The 12216-nt window shown below is 42.5% G+C and overlaps 1 pseudogene; it reads right to left on the bottom strand.

The window, feature by feature from the left end:
• Positions 1 to 5216: 5216 nt before the first annotated feature.
• LOC139263208 (glutathione peroxidase 2-like) lies at positions 5217 to 8270 on the bottom strand (annotated as a pseudogene).
• Between the last annotated feature and the right edge of the window lie 3946 nt (positions 8271 to 12216).

Here is a 12216-nt window from a genome sequence, read left to right on the forward strand (position 1 = left end):
GAAACTTCGGTCCACTGGGCTACCAGGGAGGGTTTTGGCCGAGCCAGTGGTCTGGCACCAAGAGTGGGTGACAGGCGGCCCGGCCGAACCCGGGGATATAATTGTCGGCCCGAGCTAGCAGTAGGCCCACAAAAAAAAACGTGGCAGCCACAGCAGTGTGACCTCCCCTTGAAGGGCTGCCACACTACCATGACTCACAGACTGAAGGCAAGGTGCACCGACAGGAAAGGCTGAGGAGGGCACCGCGCGGCGGGTTAAAGATTTTTGGACCTAAATTTGGTGGGAGGTGCAATGGAGGTGTGGGAGATTGGCGATGCACCCCTTGATGACGCACTTAGGGACAGTCGGCAGCGCAGGGCGGAAGTAGGGACAGCCAGAAAAATCCCCGAGCTAAATTTCGCTGGTGGCGGCTGCTCGACTCCGCCGCCTGGTCGCCGCTTTCTGGCGACGAGGCCTTTTTGGGGAGCTGAATTTCAACCCTAGTGTCTTTAATGTAACAAACTGTGCTGAGGTGTTTCATATTTGGGAACAGACCTAAGCAGGAGCAGGAAGAGAGCTAGGGGAGGTGGATAAAGGCACTGCAAAAATTTGGTCTTAGAGATTTTGAAGGTAAGGAGGAATGTGTGGAGACAAGATGCCTGACGGCTCTGCCACTGATAGGAGAGTTGAGGGAGGAGGAACACGTAGTAGGTCAGCACTGGATGAGTGGAGGATGCAGGTAGGGATATAAGAGTGGAGGAGGTTGTTAAGGTAAGATGGGATAAAGCTGTGGAGGAATTTGAAGATAACAATTTTGAAATTTAAGCCTTGGGGATGGGGAGCCAGAATAACTCAACAAAGATTGGGATGATAAGTGAGCAGTAGTGTGTGTAAAATAGGCTGCAGAGCTTTTTACAGCCTGTACTGCGTAGATTGGGCTGATACTCTCATGTTTAGAAGGATGAGAGGTGAAACATATCATATTCTAAGGGGATTGGCAGGGTGGATGCTGAGAGGTTGTTTCCACTGGCTGGAGAATCTAGAACTAGGGGGCACAGTCTTAGGATAACTTCAGACCTGAGATGAGGAGGAATTTCTTCACTCAGAGATTTGTGAATCTTTGGAATTCTCTACCCCAGAGAGCTGTGGATGCTGAGTAATTGAGTATATTCAAGGCTAAGATAGATAGATTTTTGGACTCTAGGGGAATCAAGAGATATGGCGATCGGGCGGGAAAGTGGAGTTGAGATCGAAGATCAACCTTGATGTAATTGAATGGGGGAGCAAGCCCAAAGGGCCATATGGCCTACTCCTGCTCCTAATTCTTATGTTCTTATGTATTGTAACAATTTTAAAATGTCTTCTTTGATTTTTGGGATGGTTATCTATGTATTTGCATGAGGAATAGTAGAAATTCATAAAACTATCTTCTACACAAGTGCTGGAGGAATTGTCCTCTCACACCTCCTATAGTGGGTGTTAAGAGTGGGGTTCGTGGACCTGAATCCACCTTAACAGAATTACATGGACACACGATCTCACATAGATATTATCTTTATTTAACCACTAATACACGGATTAAATGAGAAACATATCTCGATCTATCCTGGATTCTTCAAATGCACCAGTTGGAAGTCGGACAATCATCCCAAGTCTGTTGAATCTTTAGATCTAGTCTTCTTTATATTAGACTAGGATCAGTCTTTCCCAGCTGACTGCTGTACATAAGCTTTGTATTAGGATGTTCTTATATCCTTTGTGTCCACACTATCTTCCTGCACACATGCACACCTCGATGATTGTTTCCTTCAGGGGTGCCTATATCCCTCATTGTTCATGATTGGTTCATAGTTTAGTGGAGTTAGGTCATAATGTCTGTTATTTGTGACTGCTGTTCAGTGGTTTATCTCAAAACTATGCTTTCTCTGCTTCCATAGCAAGATAAAATTGTGTCTTTGGCTAAGTAGCTGCTTTTGACAGATAATGTCTGTTAATATTCCTTTATATTCCTGTTTCTCAGCTTGCAGTTAATGTGGTTTAGCCATCATTGAAGTTCTTGTTGTTAGGGATATTTACAACAGATTTTTCCTTCAGTGCCCACCTTAAAAGACATTTTGAAGAAATGGGATTAGAGTAGTTTGATCAAGGTACAGAGCTAGCACAAGGAGCTCAATGGTCTGGTCTCATTCTGTGCTGTTCTGTAATTTCTTTGATTCTATGAAAGGGGGAGTCATCTCTGTTTAAATGGATTGTAAGCTGCAAAATTTACCTAGGTGATAGAAATGATTACTATTAATCATTAAGTTATTGATCATTTCTGCTTTTGTCTATGATCTTTGCAATTTTCCCATCAGGTAGCCTTGTGTCCTAAAGTTGACTGATTTGCTTGTCTGGTATACAAGAGGCCACTCTTATCTGTGCAATACTGACCAATGAATTTTTCACAACAAATGTTGCACAATGAGTCATGCCCTTTCCACGATGCCCATTCCATTTCTGTCCCTCACTACCTTTGACCACATCAAACTTTGCTGCTGAAGAATCTTTATGTTTCTTTTTGGGAGGCTTGCTCTTCCTAGCTTGTGAATAGCTTCAGCATCACTGCTAGTGGTATGGTGCTTAATTTTTTGAACCTAAAAGCACACAACACAATAGTGTTTCCTTTAGGGATTTCTGTTCCTGTACTTTGAAAATGAAGAATCACAGGATAAGGACAAGCAACTCTGAAAGGACAGGCTCAACAAGCATCATCAGGGTAATGTAGAACCCATTCACAGGTACCCACACCGCCATATTTATAGATGCAGGAAGGGCTATTTCTTCCTCAATTATGATAATACATCAAAAGACTGCATTTCTCTTGTGAAGCAATACAGGAGCCTGTCTGTTTGGAGCCCAACGCTACTCAAGATGTGGCACTGACAGTGTCAAAATCACCACAGCAGTCAACTTCTATGCAACAGCTCCTTTCAGGATGGGTTTCAACCAATAATATAATACCTCAATCTGCAAATGTGAAGCCAATGACTTGTAGAGCCAGTAGCCTCAGACACGACAGTGAGCCAATTTGTTTCAAACACAAAATCAGTAAGTTGCTGTAGCCACTTAAATTTGCAGCAGCATCGATTTCCTTCGCCCAGGCCCTTTTCCCCTTCCCGCCAGCGGTGACTTACCAAGAGGGTGAAAATAGCGCTGGGTGCTCATCCACTGTAGGGTGGAAGCATAGTGGGTTCACATCAGTGGGTGGATATGCAGTCCTGACATACGTCCAGCAGTAACCCTGCCACGAAGGAAAATGTAGTCCCTCTTTGTGACATAGATACCAGCAGTTTAATACTGTCATCGCATTTACCTTTTTTAAAGAGAGAGTAAAAAGCACTGGATGTAGCTTGTGTGCTTCATGACCCAGAAATTTCTGGAGTGGCAAGTGCTATGCAAAAATTTGGTCTTAGAGATTGCTAAATATATTCAAAAAAGGAGGTAGATGTAGTCCTTACTACTAGGAGGAATCAAGGGATATGGCGAGAAAGCAGGAATAGAGTACTGAAGTTGCATGTTCAGCCATGAGCTCATTGAATGGTGGTGCAGGCTCGAAGGGCTGAATGGCCTACTCCTGCACCTATTTTCTATGTAATTGGATTTTTTCCCTCACCCTACAAGTCGCATTATTTTTGTGCTTGCTGGAAGTGCAAACCGACAACAGCACGGCAAGGTCGAGGCATCTTGGAACCTGAACGTCGAATCCAGTGGCCTATCTCCTTAACCAATTACATTTTACGGATATAGAAAGAAACAGGGAACGACAGAGAAATAGGGTGACCAAGTCAAATTAGATAAAAGAGAAGAGAATTGGAAAGAGTGAAAGGTAGATTGGATTGAGAGAAAGAGACACAAAAAAGAAAACGGTTTAAAATTTTTAAAAACCACTAGAAATAATTTACTAACCTGTGGAATGATACAAGTTTCAATTATTCCCTTTGAGCCTCCAAGGTGGAATTTTATACCAGGACCATAAATCATGTCATTAACAGGGCACTTAAAATGAATGACTTGTATCTGCAGCAGGTTTCATTTGTATTTACGGCGCAAATCCAACATTTTTTTTTTGCAAGGCTAACGGCGGAGTGGTGCAAATCATCCAGCAATTTGTGACGGTTTGCAACTCATGGTGTAGTTCTTCCTCGCCACAAATTGTTGGGCTTTTTACGCACTAATAATGGCTGGCGCAATGAGTTTGCAATTATTTTACCAGATACCTCAAAGTACTTTACAGCCAATGATGGACTTTTTGAAGTGTAGTCACTGCTGTAATATTGGAAATGCAGCAGCCAATTTGCACACAACAGCAATGTGATAACCTATGTTAGTAATGTTGATTGAAGGATAAATATTGGTAGTGCAACACTCCCTCAGTACTCCACTGGAGTATCAGCTCAAATTTAAAAAAAAATTCTACATCAAGTTTCCAAGACTTGATTAAAATGGTCAATGTTTTGGGCATGACACCCAAAATGGTAACCTTTCTTTCTCTAGATATTGACTGACCTGTTGCAGTGTTTAAGTTTCCAGCACCCATTATTGGTATTATGGACAAGCTTGAAAATAGTATTATTTATTTTGAGTAGTTTTATCATTTACCCACCTCTAAAGAATCAGAGGTTATGTTACCTCCCTCACCAATATAATAGGATTTGTAATTTCCATCTTCAGCCTCTCTCTCTCTCTCTGGAGTACCTATCATCTTCAGCTATTGATGCATGTCTGTGATTTTCAGTTGTTTGCCACTTTGTACTAGACAAAGTCTCCAAATGAAAGTTCAGACCTACTAGTGGTCCTGTCATATGAGGTTTAGTACATCAAATGCAAGTTGTCAAATACAAATGTTATCTTTGTACCAATTTAACAAATGAGACAGGAAAGTGTAGCCACTTATTTGTGGCTTTGCAATTAGATTACTGCTAATCAGATTCATTTCAGGTGGTTTGTGGAGACTAATCAGAAATGAAAGAATTCTACAATGCTAGGTACTAATAATGCAGTTTTTGGGTTAAATGAGAATTAACTACAACCATGAAAGAGAATGAAGGCTGTTTACCCAGACCTACTCAGCATTAGTGACTGATTCAGTGGTTCTTCTTTGCCTGTTCAATGTAAATTAATTATTTCTAAAATGGAAAAATTTGTAGATCTGCAATTGTTGAAATTTTACTATTAAAACAATACCAAGGACAAGTTGGTTTCCAGATATTCTTTTATTGGTCATTTGGTACACAAAAGTCCACACTCCAAGAAGTTACAAACAGTAACATCCAGAAAATTCAGCAACTTTCTGTATTTTTCCAGCACCTTCCCTATTGGGTTTAGGAGGACACCTTCATTCTGTAAAGTTCTGAAGAATGGAAGAACTGTTTCTTCCAAGGAAGTATGACTATTTCTAGAATCCATAAATTCAGAAAGCAAATCCTCAGCCCCTTTTGTTGTAAAAACAATTTAGAAGAAATGTCACAGGCGGTTGGCTAATTAGTAGCACAATTAGTTTTACATTGTGACACTTTACAGTTACAGTCATGGCTCAACATGCTAAACTTTCCCTCATTTGATGTTCAGGTGATGCATTCCTGGTTTACTGAAAACATCCAGGAGGACTGCATAAATGCCTGGTGTATACAAACTTAAATCTCAGATTATATTAATTTTTAGACCTTTGAGTTTCCAGATGAATAGATGAGAAAATGTAACCAAAAGTGATGATCCAATGAGATAGAAGAAACCATCTGCAACATGCAGTTTAAGTATTCCAGGATTTTTAAAGCATCAAGAAGCTGAGATAGCAAGCTGAAACCCATAAAGGTTGAAAAAAAGTGTAGAAGACAAGGTAAATCAATAAGTAATAAACAAGCTTGGTCAGCAGAAGAGAAGACAGGCAATGAGATCAAATGATTTGGATTCAGAGAGATCATTGCAGTCCTGAAGGTGTAAAAAAAAAGGAAGTGTTTGATTTAGTGTTTATATACATATGGGTCAACAAAAAATTATGCAGCTTTCCTTAATGAAAAATGATACATAAAGAAATATAACCCCACCCCCTTGCTTGTTCTGATAACTTGGATTCTCTACTTGACAACTTTCAGTAGCCTTTGGATGTCAGGTTCCACTTGGATGGTTTGGAACATTTTGCTGTAGCGTTTGAAAGGTTCTCCGTCTGGTCCGATGAGGAATTTCTCAAAATTCCAGGAGATGTCCGATCGGCAGACAGGGCTCCATGTGATGAATTTGGGATCTTTCATTAAAGACGTAGGATCGTCATCAGGAACGGGCAACTTCTCCTTCAGGAAGGCAAAGACGGGGTGTGTACCAACACCATTGACGTCACACTTCTGGAGCATGGTGAAATTGGGTTGATAACCAGCTCCAGGACGGACATACTTCAGAGAATTAAGTATCTCCTCGTTGTGAGTATTTTCCTAATAGGTTGAAAAAACAATGGAGAAATTGCATCATACAACCAATTTGGAAATTCACATTGATTATTCCAATAAAACTATATGCAGAGATCTCAAGTCAAGGTTTACTCTGTCAAATGAACCTCTAAATTCCAAGCCTTAGTCAAACAAAACTGACCACAGTCTGGTCAGTTAAACACAAGAACATCATATGTACTTATATCAAGATTTAATCTACCAAGGGTAGAAAGATGCACGCTGATTTGAAAGTGCATTAAGATTTATACACACTTCATTCATATGTTAGTTGAAAAAAAATCTGAAATTCTAACAATTTCACCTAGAACTTGCATTTCTATAGCATCTTTAACACAGGAAAACATACGGAGCTGCTTGATGCGCAAGGGGATTAATCTTGACAGATTCTCCAGAAAATGACTTCTGCAGAAAAATTGTGCAATGCAGTGACAATCTTCTGCCATTTTAAACATTTCTGACCTCAATTTATTTGTTTAAATGATTAATCCAGACCAAAGCTCCAATACCAAGGAAGAGGAAATACCGTAAAAACAAGGGTGTTCCAAATGGTTTAGATTTGTCCAATGACGCTTGTAAAAAAAAGGTTAATGAAAAGTTCATGGGAAGAAATCTTTCCATACTTGTAAAAAAAAAAGTGTTGTAAAAGAGCGGTTTAATTGCAGGAAGTTTGGCTTGGACAACAGCCATAACCCTGTAGAGACCACGGTGCGGAAGGAAAGCTGGCTGCAGTTTCTAAATAAAGTTTTTTGAAAAATTTTATCGCTAAAGTGCAGTCATCGCTTTAACCATGGGGAGGGGAGGGTTCCTCTGCCTGGTGCGAGACGCAGTTACTCTCGGCGGTTGAATGTTTGGTCTGTGGAGAATAAAAGCTCAGGGCGCTTCCCTCATACCCACCGGCTCCGCCGTTAACCTTCTCCGGGGTTCACAGACTCACCGGGACTTCACACCGACCCGGCACAGAGACGCGGGGGCTCTAAAACGACCACAAATCGCTTCAGTGGCTTTCCTCACATCAAAATAGAGCGCGCCAAGTGGAAATGAATTTTGCAAAGCCTTTTGAGTCTTAAATTAATCAAGTGTTGGGGAGGGTGAATTTTCGCTGGGGTGGGTGGAGAGATCCGCCCGATCGTCCGCCGTAAGTCCAGCGGAAAACGCCGCGAAAACCCTGGAAAAACGGCTTTTCACGCCGGTCAACACCGGCGGCATTTCATCCTTCAACGTACCCTGAAATGAAAGTTACTGAATAAATCCTCAAAGGCACAATGGTTATTAAAAAAAAAGTTATAAAGTGGTCACGAATTTTACAAGTGTAATAAATAGGAAAAAGCCAGTTTGTCATATTGTGACTAACGGAAAGCCGGTGTGGGGAAGGCAGCAGCAGCAATGTTGCGGCCGGTGAGCGGGCGCGGCGCGGGCAGGGAGCCTCGCCACTCACCTGGAAGCCGAACTGGTTACAAGGGAATCCCAGCACGACGAAGCGGTGCTGGTAGCGGGTCTGGAGCTCGTTGAGCTGGGAGAAATCCCTCGTGGTCGTGCCTCAGAGAGAAGCGACATTCTCGATCAGGACCACCCTTCCTCTGAGGACATTGAAGTCCAGCTTCTCCCCGTCCAGGGTCACGGCGCTGAGATCGTAGAAAGACTTGATGTTCTGAGCCATGGCGCGCACTGAATGAACCTCTGGCCTCAAGGATCTCTTCTTCAAGTGCTTGAGAATTCAGTCACCTGATCACAGGTACAAATGATTCGGCAAACAAATAATCAGTTCACCCCCTTCGCCACCGAGTGAGCATTTAAGGATTTAATTTTCCACAGGAAGAGGAAATAGGCACTCATTTCGATACAATCCACCCGCCCTGTGATGCAATCTACTGATAACCACTAATGTAAAAGTTAACTTGGTTAGTTTGTCAGTTTTAGTGCCCCTTTAGTAGGAGGCACTTGATTATTGTTTCACAAAATAGTTGCAACCAACAGATCCACAGACGTTGGCTTTCAACAAATACACCCTTATATTATAATGGCAATCTTATCCTGATTTCTTCTTTGAGAAGAGCAAAAGTTAAAGAAACTCCAGTTTAAGTAACTGCAGTTAAAGTCAGCACTGGAGAATGGAGAGGGGGAAATAATACTTGCATACATATAGAAAAAAAACACTTTTGCAACCCCTGAATGGAATGCAAACACACAGCTGAACATTTCGTTTTCCAAGCTAAAGACACAAATTTCAAATTGAATTACTGTTACCACACAGAAAGTCTGCGGGTTGATTAGGACATATACAAATAGGATTTCCAGTCCTTTTTGCCCATGTTTCGCCTTTATCGCCCATTGGAGTGGAGGTGAATTCAAGGGAAGAGGAACCTGGGGCCATTGACACTCTGCTGTCACTTTCCATTGACCGTGCCAGGGCTGCAACAGATAGGTCAGACTCCCAGTGGGTCAATCTTATCGCAAGGTTTATTGCACAGGTAGGTGAGACAACCTATTTATATGTTGATTTTTTTTTTAATCGTAGCCAATCTTTCCAATTCTTTGTCAGATCACAAACGCCAGAGGTCACCTTGCACACATCAAGGATCACCCTGCGCTAATGCTCTTAGCCAAAAGGCCTAGAGCCCAAGCACCGTTCCTGGAAGTACTGCAATACCAGGTTCGTGCCATGGAGGTGGATGGGTCAGCAACCCCACACACCTCCGTGGAGGTGGATGGGTCAAGCCACCCCACCCACCTCCTATTTCCAAAAAGCATAGGAGAACCATCTTCCTGATCCAGGGAGAACCACGTTGGGGTCATGGTTACTCCCCTGTCAGGTCAGTTACGCATGATCTTAGCCAAAAGGCCTATTTATATGTTGATGTCATACAAATATACAATAGAGATTACAAACCTAGGTTGATTCGGTTTCTCTATATAAAAAATAAACGTGGACTTAAGTCTCCTTCTGGCGATGGTGAGTGTATTGATTGATCTTCAATTAATGCAAATAATTCTGAAGTTCATTTGTGCTGCAAACCAAATAGTTTTTTTTGGCTGAGTGAAAAGATTTAACCAACCCTGTCTTTGTACCTACTAGGAGTCATCGATGTCTACTCTTGCTTACAAGGATACCCTCAAATCCTCTTTAATAAAATGCAACATCCCGACAGGCACCTGGGAATCCGTGGCCCAAGACGGAGGAAGAGCATCCGGGAGGGCGCTGAGCACCTTGCGTCTTGTCGCCGAGAGCATGCAGAAATCAAGCGCAGATAGCGGAAGGAGCGTGCGGCAAACCAGGCTCCCAGCCCAGACTTTCCTTCAGCCATTGTCTGCCCCACTGTGACAGAGACTGTAATTCCCGCATTGAACTGTACAGCCATCTGAGAACTCATTTTTGGAGTGGAAGCAAGTCTTCCTCGACTCTGAGGGACTGCCTCTGATGATGACTGGGAGTAAACCAAGCTGGCTGTAAAACAGCAGCAAAGGCAGGTTTGGTAACTAAAATATATGCTTCAGGTATCCCTGCATCTCTCAGATTTAGCCCAGTGGCTGCTATCTAATAAAGACGGCAGAACAATTAGGCTAAAGCTGCATTTTAAATTACAGTTGAGGCCTTGACAGTTTTCTGTTGGCCGTCTGATCAAATGTTATTAATCTGGAATCAAACAAGATGGTTTGTAGGAGCTGAAAAAAACAAATCAGTTGATATTAAATCTTGTTCACATGAACACCAATTAAACACGTGACTGAGACTGCATTCACACAGTGGAGGGCTCTCTATGCGGGAGTCCTCCCTTTATTTATTGGGGACTTGGCCTGGAGGGAGTTGCATGGGGCAGACCCATACAATAAGTTGCTTCACGGACTCCCAGGCCACCTGCATTTTCTGTGGTCTGCAGGAGTCTGTATTCCACATTTATTTTGAATGTGAGAGTTGCAGCTCCTCTTCCACTGTTTGAAGGGTCTGCTCCTTGATTTCTGGCTGTACTTCAGTCCCACGCTTCTGATCTTTGAGCACCAGGAGCAGGGAGGGGGTGGAGGGCGTGTGGAAGGCCTCCTCATGGGACTGGTGAAGGTGGCCATTAACTGGTCCAGGCAGCGGGTGGTCATGGGGGTCATTCAGCCCGACTGCCTGCCTCTCTTGCGCGGCTATGTTCGCACCAGGATGTCTCTGGAGATGGAGCACGCGGTGTCCACCAGCATGTGCGAGGCCTTCCGTGACTGGTGAGCACCAGAGGAACTGGAGTGCATCATCACAACCAGAAACAAAATTTTAATTTGATTTATTAAGGTTCCTTTAAATGTTTCTGTTTATTAACTTACAGGTTCGAGAGGTTGTGCCCCGTTAACAAGGGGGCACATGGTTGAATTGACAAATCGCCGGTATTTAGAAGAGTTGTACCAACTTCACAAGATGGCCCGGAATTTGAGGTCAGGGCAAAGCACAGACATTCGCTGCTGACCCTAAAGTAAGCTTCGTGCAAAGATCTCACGATCTATATGTCGAGAACTTCGGGTTTTCTGACTTTCATTTGAAATCCCCTTGTGCGAGCTGCTGTGACATCAACAAGCTGTCTAAGCAGCCAATCAAAATGTAGAATTCTCACAGACAGCGAAAAAGGAAGAGGGTAAGCTCTTAATATTCTAATTTCTTTGAGCAAAACAAAGATTGGGGCCCTCAAATGGGGAAAAGACAAACTGACATAAAGAGGAACAGACTTTAAAAACATTTTCTTAAGTTTCTTAAATATAAATTTTTTTTATCAAAATGGATAAATTTCACACTGCACAAAATAAAAATTCATTTTTCTGGCCCATAACCTTTGTTTAGCAATCAATACGCTGTTAAAACCCTAGTTGCACCTAATTCCTTTGGGTCTAACTTTTAGTGGGGAATTTAACAGCGTAATTATTGCAGAAGAGCCGATGCTATGATTTGTGTGGCACCGTATAGGTGGGGTGCATAGCGCATCCTGTGTCAGAGCAGTGAATGACAGACCGCAACTTCAAGATTTCCGTCTGTGCATGCACCAAATCCCGAAGTTGCGGTCAGTTTCAAAGGCAGAGTGACGTCGAATGCCAGCATCCGGACCGTAAGTTCCCAGCCATAGAATTATAGACTAGTACAGCATAGAAGGAGGCCATTTGGCCCATCAAGTCTGCGCTGGCTCTTTCAAAGAGCAATCCAGTTAGTCCCACTCCTCTGCTCTTTCCCAATATCCCTGCAATTTTTTTTCTTTCAAGTATTCATCCAATTCCCTTTTGAAGGCTACTATTGAATCTGTATCCACCACCCTATCAGCCAGTACATTCCAAAGCCAAACCACTTGCTGTGTAAACAAGTTTTCCCTCATGTCGTCTCTGGTTCTTTTGCTAATCACCTTAAATCTGTGCCTCTGGTTATTGCCCCTTCAGCCATTGGAAACAGTTTCTCTTTATTTACTCTATCTAAGCCCTTCATGATTTTAAATTCCCCTGTCAAATCTCTTCTGCTTGAAGGAGAACAACCCCAGCTTTTCCAATCTATCCACGTAACTGTAATCCCTTGTCCCTGGAACCATTCTAGTAAATCTGCAGCCTCTCCAATGCTTTCATGTCCTTCCTAAAGTGTGTTGCCCAGAATTGGATCCAATACTCCAGCTGGGGTCAAACCTGTGTCTTATAAAAGTTAGCATAACTTCCTAGCTTTTGTACTCTATGCCTCAATACTTAGACATTAAATCTCTTTCATTTGTTCTTTGTTTGAATTCTTACTGAAAACCGTTGTATTTGTAAACAT

This window comes from Pristiophorus japonicus, chromosome 4, assembly GCF_044704955.1.
Source record: "Pristiophorus japonicus isolate sPriJap1 chromosome 4, sPriJap1.hap1, whole genome shotgun sequence".
Taxonomy (NCBI): domain Eukaryota; kingdom Metazoa; phylum Chordata; class Chondrichthyes; family Pristiophoridae; genus Pristiophorus; species Pristiophorus japonicus.